Raw genomic sequence first — 9,939 nt, 5'->3', positions numbered from 1 at the left:
ATCTCACCTCTTTGTCCCACCCTCCCATCTCACCTTCCTTCCTCTCCTCTTTTGTCCCACCCTCCCATCTCACCTTCCTTCCTCTCCTCTTTTGTCCCACCCTCCCATCTCACCTTCCTTCCTCTCCTATTTTGTCCCACCCTCCCATCTCACCTTCCTTCCTCTTATCCCTCATCGCTCTCTCTAAGCTGACACTACAATGCACTGAACTGAAGTCCATCCAGTCTGCCTGATCATTTAAATCCTGACCCGGCTGTTGATGTTTAATAGACAGGCAGTGCAGTGCAGCTCATGCATTCACCCCTTCTTTTTTATTTGATTTTTCTCTCCTCTGTTCTTTTCTTTTGACTGTGCTGTTTTTCACAGTTCAATGCAACATGAAGATTGTAATGTATGTAGAGCTGTGCTCTCTCTCCATCTCGCTTTCTATCGTTAATTCTCCTCTCTCTCTCTTTGTGGCTAAATTTAGACCTCAGTGTGTTGCGTAGACGGTTATTGATTTCCAACGAGAAAAAAAATCACTTGCTTTATATGCAGAGACTGTACGATTAATAGAATGACAGTCAACCACAGCAATCTCTCTCCTCTCTCTCTTGCTCACTCTCCTCTCTCTCTCTCTCTCTCTCTCTCTCTTTCTCTCTCTCGCTCTCTCTCTCATTGTCTCTTCTCTCTCTCTCTCTCTCTCTCTCTCTCGCTGTCTCTCTCTCGCTGTCTCTCTCTCACTGTCTCTCTCTCACTGTCTCTTTCTCCTCTCTCTCTGTCTCTCTGTATCTCTCTCTGTATCTCTCTCTGTATCTCTCTCTGTATCTCTCTCTGTATCTCTCTCTCTCTCGCTGTCTCTCTCTCGCTGTCTCTCTCTCTCTCCCCCCTTTCTCTCTCTCTCTCTCTGGTCACATTATCATGTATAGATGAAGACCAGCAGCTATAATTCATAATCCATGATTTAGGTACCAGATGGTCAAGCTAATAATCAGGCCCCTGAAAGGTGTGTGCATTGGCACATCACATGCACACTCAGCATTTAGCGTTGGCTCGCGTGCACACACACACACCTGCCAGCATGGCTGTGTGTGATGATAACACCCCTAAATTAGGATGGACAGAGCAGAACTCTGGCGAGGATGGAGTGGTGGAATAATAAACAAGTGCCCTCTGAGAGATGACTGTGTCTCAGTGAGCTCCTGATTAATGTCTGGAGGGAGGGAGATAGGGAGGGAGAGAGGGAGGGAGAGAGGGAAGGAGAGAGAGGGGGAGAGAGGGAGGAAGAGAGGGAAGGAGAGAGGGAGGAAGAGAGGGAAGGAGAGAGAGGGGGAGAGAGGGAGGAAGAGAGGGAGGAATAGAGTGAAGGAGAGAGGGAGGAAGAGAGGGAGGAATAGAGGGAAGGAGAGAGGGATGCAAACTTTGATGTTTACCGCCAGCTCCTCGAAATGTCAGCTGGAATCCAGAATGGCTGAAAAAAAGCATGTGTGTGTGTGTACAAACACACACACACACACACTGTAGCCTCCACATCCCTCTTGTTATGCTGTACAGTAAATGTGTGGCTGGGAATGAGCACCACAAGGAGCTAGTTGCTAATTGCTGTGACATTTGACCAGAGAGTTGTCAGATGAATAACTAGTGAGAGTGATGACGTCACACCTCCTGCTCTGCTCACACACACACACACACACACACACACACACACACACACACACACACACACACACACACACACACACACACACATCCTGCACTGCTGGGTCGGGGGTTCTAGACAAACTCACTTTTTGTTTTACATTGTGTGTAAAGCAATGTTCATACAGTACATCCTTATAGATGATGTTCATCATCAGGGGGATGATATGTGTGTGAGAGTGGTTGTCTCGTGTGTGACGGTCTCTTGGACACAGTTAAAGACATCCCCATCTGGTATCTAATCATGAGAAAGGGTACGTTTTAAAATGGTACCCTACTGTATTACCCATCTAGTGCACTACTTGTGACCAGAGCCCTATGTAGGAAATAGGGTGCCAATGGGATGAGGCCTAAGTCAGTGCTGACGGTCTTCTTCCTTTTCTGTTGGGGACAGTCAAGTCAGGGTTGGCTGTGGGCGTTGCTCTGTGCTTACGATGAGAGGAGAAAACTACTGTAAAATTAAGAATTAATATAAGACAAAATATCTCCAAATTGGGTGTTTGCTGGTTTAAAGAGAATCATTTTGTGATATAGTTTAGATCGTTAGTTTGCAGACACTAACTGGGTGAATCAGTTCTGTTGTATTATATCTGCATGTGGTAAGTGATTGGTAGCTAGCTATCTTTTTTTCAAGAAAAACAACGGGAAAAACGACGACGGGGTAAAAAACGAACAGCAAAATGCTGATCTTCTCTTGTTCTCTTGATTTCCGTTTTCTGTATTTATATTTTTCGTTCCGACTTCCTAAAAAATACTTTCACGTTATGTTCTTTGAATGTTTGTGTTTTAATTTATTTGTGGTTTGCCAAAATGAAGATGTTGAAGCATGTCGCAGGTATTGTCACAGAAAAAGATAAATAAATCCGAACTAAGAATGATGATGCTTATCTGTGTCAGAAGGAGGGTGTTCAGTTGTATATTTTATAGGGGACTTTCAAAGAACCAGATTAAGAAGGACTAGACAATGATGTCAACATTCTCCAGAAACTAATCTCACTGGGAGCAGAACTCTATGGAACCCACTGGAACTGAAGGATCAATCGGGATTCTCTGCTCTCACGTGTATTTCCTACTCTCTTCTGTGATATCACTGATGTCCTTCCTTCTTTTTCTGGTTCCAGACTTCGGTACTGCTCGGGTAGAAGTTGCCCTTAGGCACAGATCTAGGATCAGCTTACCCTGCCTAAATCCTAACCTTCACGATTACAATGGAATACGCACATCTGCCCCTAGATCAGCTTCTTGGGGCAACTTCACCCTACTCCCGATTGAAGTGTCTAGTCCAGGCCGAGGTCAAAAGTTCAAAAGGTGAAAGGTCGTTGCAAGACCAAACAGGAATGTGCAATAAAAGTTACAGCTTATTGAAACTGATGAATGGACCTGGTTTTGTTTGTATTCACTCACATGATACACAAACATTTATCTATTGATCTCTTCTCTATTCAAGATCTTTGTTGATGTTTTTCATGTCATCATGACCATGTGAATCATTATCTCTTCACTGTCCAAGATCTTTGTTTTTCTTTAGAGCTATTCCGGAGTAGTTATGGTACATTGAATAGTGGAGGCACAGCCAACAGCGTCCAATGTTAGGATCTCTACCAAAAATGTACTAAGCATTGACTTACCAAGTTTTCACCTGTTTTTCAGAGGGAAAAGTTATTCCTGAAGAGGTAAACTTACATACTGCTGCACACATTTTCTTGACCCACTTTAGACCCACTTTGGTCTCCGTTGTGCTCCAGTTTTATATTGAAACACAGGATCTTTCTCCATTATCTCAGAGCTTAGCTAAATTCATCTTTTGTCTCTGCTATCTGAAGAGTCACCAGGTCTGGTTCAAGTGGTATCAGAACAGAATGTCTTCTATGAGCTTTCATCCTCTGTGTGTGTGTGTATTAACCCACTAGGCTAGCAAGCTATGTTTCTACAGTTACTCAGCTATTAATAGTCAGTTGTCCTACTGAATGTATTCAACTGAAATGTGTCCACTACATTTAACCCAACCCCTCTGAATCAGAGAGGTGCAGGGGGCTGCCTTCATCGACATCCACAGCACCCAGGGAACAGTGGGTTAACTGCCTTGCTCAGGGGCAGAAGGACATATTTTTACCTTGTCAGCTCAGGGATTCGATCCAGCAGCCTTCCGGTTACTGGCCCAACGCTCTAACCACTAGGCTACCTGTCATACTACTTCATCCTCTCAAATAGATGTCAGAGAGTGGAGTTTCCATCCCAATCTGGGCAGCAACTCACAACCGTCTACACACCAACACAACACAAAGAAGTACTGTCAATAACCATGACCCAGAAAAGTCAAGAAGGAACAAGTAATTAGGGATAAAAAATAAAATAAAACATTCCAAGGCATACAAGGAAATATTGCAGTTGCTCAGTGGTTCTCTATCTAAGGGTCTTGTGTATGCCTTTTTAGGTGATGGTGTCATACCAAAAATGCAGTACACATACACAAACAGTGAAGCAGCTCAGGTTTATAGCTGCCCCAGTGGACTGATAGGGTGCTCAGTTAGGGAGGTTGAAAACAGGAGGGACAGGAGTACATGGTGCAGCACAGGGAGATAGTTTTGCACGTAGTGGATGAGTAATAGCTTCAGGTGCTCAGTTAGGGAGGTTGAAAACAGGAGGGACAGGAGGACATGGTGCAGCACAGGGAGATAGTTTTGCATGTAGTGGATGAGTAATAGCTTCATACTGCACTAACACATAACACATCATTTATGGATGACTATGTGGAATGGATGACTATATCTCAAGGACTGCTGGTGTTAGAGTGCCTTCAAGTGTGTGTGTGTGTGTGTGTGTGTGTGTGTGTGTGTGTGTGTGTGTGTGTGTGTGTGTGTGTGTGTGTGTGTGTGTGTGTGTGTGTGTGTGTGTGTGTGTGACTCATTTGTGGGCTACACAAGTTCAGCACATCACGGTCTAACTGATAGTGTCAGGAGAGTGAACAGTGACCTAGTCACCTTCATTAGCAGCAGAAGGACACACACACAAACCTTTAATTGATCCATGGGCACACTTGTTTCTGTCTCTCTATCATCACCCAAATATATAGAGAGACAGAGGGGAAAGAGAGAGAGAAATATAGTGTAAACAAATTAGCAATCAGCTATAAGACTTGATTATCATATTATTGTGATATTATTATATTATTCTACACAGCAGTTAATAGTGTCCGCCGAGCTGTGTCTCTGTTTGGGCAGTGGCTCTCTCACAACAGGACACACAAACACACACACACACACACACACACACACACACACACACACACACACACACACACACACACACACACACACACACACACACACACACACACACACACACACACACACACACACACACACACTGTGATGCACACCAAGGCACTAAAATGTCAAAGACAAGGAACAAGCCCCTGAAGGTTACCTTGACACAAGAACCATAGAAAACAACAACAACAGAGAGAGAGACAGAGACAGAGAGAGAGAGAGAGAGAGAGACAGAGAGAGAGAAGGATAGAGAAACAGAATGAGAGAAAGGGAGTGAGATATATATATATATATATATATATATATATATATATATAGGGAGTGAGATAGAGAAAGAGAGAGAGAGTAGAAGGCATCCCCTATCAGAATAGCATTATCTATACTACATGTGACTAGCTGAGTGACTTCACTGTTTCCCGTAGACTGCTGATGAGATTTCCCAGAGTCCTTCACAGCCAGCTGTGCCAGGTTGGATTAGCTCAGCAGAGAGGAAGTGGTCGATTGATTGTATTTATTGATTGATTTAATTTGATCATTTACGAGTACATATACAGCCAAGTCACTTACAGTAGGGAGGGTACATCTCACATGTACCTATCACGTCATCTGAATAGAAAATAATAGAAACAAGTACAAATGAATAGAATAGAATATTTCAGAGCTCTGGAATTTGTGAAGAACATCTGGAGATGTTAAACCGAGAAAGCCTAGAAACCTCCTAGGAACATTAAAAACACTAGCCTCTCACTCTCTCAATGTCACTATACATATCATGTAGACTTCTGTCATCACACTATAACTAAAATATCACTATATATACAAAGTATGTGGCCACGCCTTCATGTGAGTGGATTTGGCAATTTCAGCCACACACGTTGCTGACAGGTGTATAAAATCGAGCACACCTCCATGCAATCGCCAGAGACAAACATTGGCAGTAGAATGGCCTTACTGAAGATCTCAGTGACATTCAATGTGGCATCGTCATCGGATGCCACCTTTCCAACAAGTCAGTTAGTCAAATTTCTGCCCTGCTAGAGCTGCCCTGGTTAACTGTAAGTGTTGTTATCGTGAAGTGGAAACGTCTAGGAGCAACAACAGCTCAGCCGCAAAGTGGTAAGCCGCCGAGTGATGAAGCGAGTAGCGTGTAAAAATTGTCTGTCCTTGGATGCAACACTCACTACCGAGTTCCAAACTGCCTCTGGAAGCAACAAGAACTGTTCATCGGGAGCTTCATGAAATGGCCAAGCAGCCACACACAAGCCTAAGATCACCATGTGTAATGGCAAATGTCAGCTGTAGTGGTGTAAAGCTCACCGCCATTGTACAATGGAGCAGTGGAAATGTGTTCTCTGAAGTGATGATTCACGCTTCACCATCTGGCAGGTCCGAAGGACGAATCTGGGTTTGGCAGATGACAGAAAAAGTTTCCCTGCCCGAATGCATAGTGTCCACTGTAAAGTTTGGTGGAGGAGATCTTGGGCTGTTTTTCATGGTTCGGGCTAGGCCCCTTAGTTACAGTGATGGGAAATCTTAACACTATAGCATACAATGGCTTGCGAAAGTATTCACCCCCCTTGGCATTTTTCATTTTCTGTTGCCTTACAACCTGGAATGAAAATTGATTTTTGGGGGGGTTTGTACCATTTGATTTAAACAACATGTCTGCCACTTTGAAGATGCAAAATAGTTTTGGGGGTGAAACAAACAAGAAACAAGACAAAAAAACTGAAAACATAAACATGCATAACTCTTCACCCCCCCCCAATGTCAATACTTTGTAGAGCCACCTGCAGCAATTACGGCTGCAAGTCTCTTGGGGCATATCTCTATAAGCTTGGCACATCTAGCCGCTGGGATTTTTGACCATTCTTCAAGACAAAACTAGTCCATCTCCTTCAAGTTGGATGGGTTCCGCTGGTGTAGAGCAATCTTTAAGTCAGACCACAGATTCTCAATTGGATTGAGGTCTGGGCTTTGACTAGGCCATTCCAAGACATTTAGATGTTTCCCATTAAACCACTCGAGTGTTGCTTTAGCGGTATGATTAGGGTCATTGTTCTGCTGGAACGTGAACCTCCGCCCCAGTCTCAAATCTCTGGAAGACTAAAACAGATGTTTCTCAAGAAGTATCCCTCCCAGTCCCTGCCGATGAAAAACATCCCCACAGCACGATGTTGTGGGGATGGTGAGATGGTGTTCTCTGGGTGATGAAAGGTGTTGGGTTTACGCCAGACATAGTGTTTTCCTTGATGGCCAAAAAGCTCAATTTTAGTCTCATCTGACCAGAGTCAGATACAGAGTCAGATACTCCAATCTCCGCCGTGGAGCTTTGCAGCTCCTTCAGGGTTATCTTTGGTCTTTTTGTTGACTCTATGATTAATGCCCTCCTTGCCTAGTTTGTGTGATTAAGTGGGCGGCCCTCTCTTGGCGGGTTTGTTGTGGTGCCATATTCTTTCCATTTTTAAATAATGTGTTTAATGGTGCTCCGTGGAATGTTAAAAGTTTCCGATATTTTTTTATAACCCAACCCTGATCTGTTTGGAGAGCTCCTTGGTATTCATGGTGCCACTTGCTTAGTGGTGTTGAAGACTCTGGGGCCTTTCAGAACAAGTGTATACAGTTGAAGTTGCAAGTTAACATGCACCTTAGCCAAATACATTTAAACTCAGTTTTTCACAATTGCTGACATTTAATCCTAGTAAAATTTCCCTATCTTAGGTCCGTTAGGATCACCACTTTATTTTAAGAATGTGAAATGTCAGAATAATAGTAGAGAGTGATTTATTTCAGCTTTTATTTCTTTCATCACATTCTGAGTGGGTCAGAAGTTTACATACACTCAATTAGTATTTGGTAGTATTGCCTTTAAATTGTTTAACTTGGGTCAAACATTTCGGGTAGCCTCCCAAAAGCCTCCCACAATAAGTTGGGTGAATTTTGGCCCATTCCTCCTGACAGAGCTGGTGTAACTGAGTCAGGTTTGTAGGCCTCCTTGCTCGCACACACTTCAGTTCTGCCCACACATTTTCTACAGGATGGAGGTCAGGGCTTTGCGATGGCTACTCCAATACCTTGACTTTGTTGTCCTTAAGCTGTTGTCACAAATGTGGAAGTATGCTTGGGGTCATTGTCCATTTGGAAGACCCATTTGCGACCAAGCTTTAACTTCCTGACTGATCTCTTGAAATGTTGCTTCAATATATCCACATAATTTTCCTCCATCATGATGCCATCTATTTTGTGAAGTGCACCAGTTCCTCCTGCAGCAAAGCACCCCCACAACATGATGCTGCCACCCCCATGCCTCACGGTTGGGATGGTGTTTTTCGACTTGCAAGCCTCCCCTTTTTTCCTCCAAAGATAAAGATGGTCATTATGGCCAAACTGTTCTATTTTTGTTTCATCAGACCAGAGGACATTTCTCCAAAAAGTACGTTCTTTGTCCCCATGTGCAGTTGCAAACCGTAGTCTGGCTTTTTTATGGCGGTTTTGGAGCAGTGGCTTCTTCCTTGTTGAGCGGCCTTTCAGGCTATGTCGATATAGGATTTATTTTACTGTGGATATAGATACTTTTGTACCTGTTTCCTCCAGCATCTTCACAAGGTTCTTTGCTGTTGTTCTGGGATTGATTTGCACTTTTCGCACCAAAGTACTTTCATCTCTAGAAGACAGAAGGTGTCTCCTTCCTGGGCGGAATGATGGCCGCATGGTCCCATAGTGTTTATACTTGTGTACTATTGTTTGTACAGATGAATGTCGTACCTTCCGGCATTTGGAAATTGCTCTCAAGGATGAATCAGACTTGTGGAGGTGGACAATTTTTTTTCTGAGGTCTTGGCTGATTTCTTTTGATTTTTCCCATGATGTCAAGCAAAGAGGCACTGAGTTTGAAGGTAGGCCTTGAAATACATCCACAGGTACACCTCCAATTGACTCAAATTATGTCAATTAGCCGATCAGAAGCTTCTAAAGCCATGACATCATATTCTGGAATTTTCCAAGCTGTTTTTAAGGCACTGTCAACTTAGTGTACGTAAAGTTCTGACCCACTGGAATTGTGATACAGTGAATTATAAGTGAAATAATCTGTCTGTAAACAATTGTTGGAAAAATTACTTGTGTCATGCACAAAGTAGATGTCCTAACCAACTTGCCAAAACTATAATTTATTAACAAGAAATTTGTGGAGTGGTTGAAAAACAAGTTTCAATGACTCCAACCTACGTGTATGTAAACTTCCGACTTCAACTGTATATACTGATTTCCTGTGACAGCTCATATGACACTTAGATGGCACACAGGTGGACTTTATTGAACTAATTATGTGACTTCTGAAGGTAATTGATTGCACCAGGTCTTATTAAGGCGCTGTATAGAAAAGGAGTGAATACATATGCATGCACCGCTTTTCCGTTTTTTAAACAAGTTAGTTTTTTAATTTCACATCGCCAATTTGGACTATTTTGTGTATGTCCATTACATGAAATCCAAATAAAAATTAATTTCAATTACAGGTTGTAATGCAACAAAATAGGAAAAACGCCAAGGGGGATGAATACTTTTGCAAGACACTGTACAATGACATTCTAGACGATTCTGTGCTTCCAGATTTGTAGCAACAGTTTGGGGAATGCCCTTTCCTGTTTCAGCATGACAATGCCACAGTGCACAAAGCGAGGTCCATACAGAAATGGTTTGTCGAGATCGATGCACAGAGCCCTGACTTCAACTCAATCAAAAACCTTTGGGATGAATGGGAACGCAGACTCAGAGCCAGGCGTAATTGCCCAAAATCAGTGCCCGACCTCACTAATGCTCTTGTGGCTGAATGTAAGCAAGTCCCCGCAGCATTGTTCCAAAGCCTTCCCAGAAGAGTGGAGGCTGTTACAGCAGCAAAGGGGGGCCCAAGTCCATATTAATGTACATGATTTTGGAATGAGTTGTAGGATGAGAAGGTGTCCACATGCTTTTGGTCAGGTAGTCAGTCTAC

The sequence above is a fragment of the Oncorhynchus tshawytscha genome, linkage group LG13, assembly GCF_018296145.1.
Source record: "Oncorhynchus tshawytscha isolate Ot180627B linkage group LG13, Otsh_v2.0, whole genome shotgun sequence".
In the NCBI taxonomy this organism is placed as follows: domain Eukaryota; kingdom Metazoa; phylum Chordata; class Actinopteri; order Salmoniformes; family Salmonidae; genus Oncorhynchus; species Oncorhynchus tshawytscha.
Note: the sequence above shows the minus strand (reverse complement) of the source record.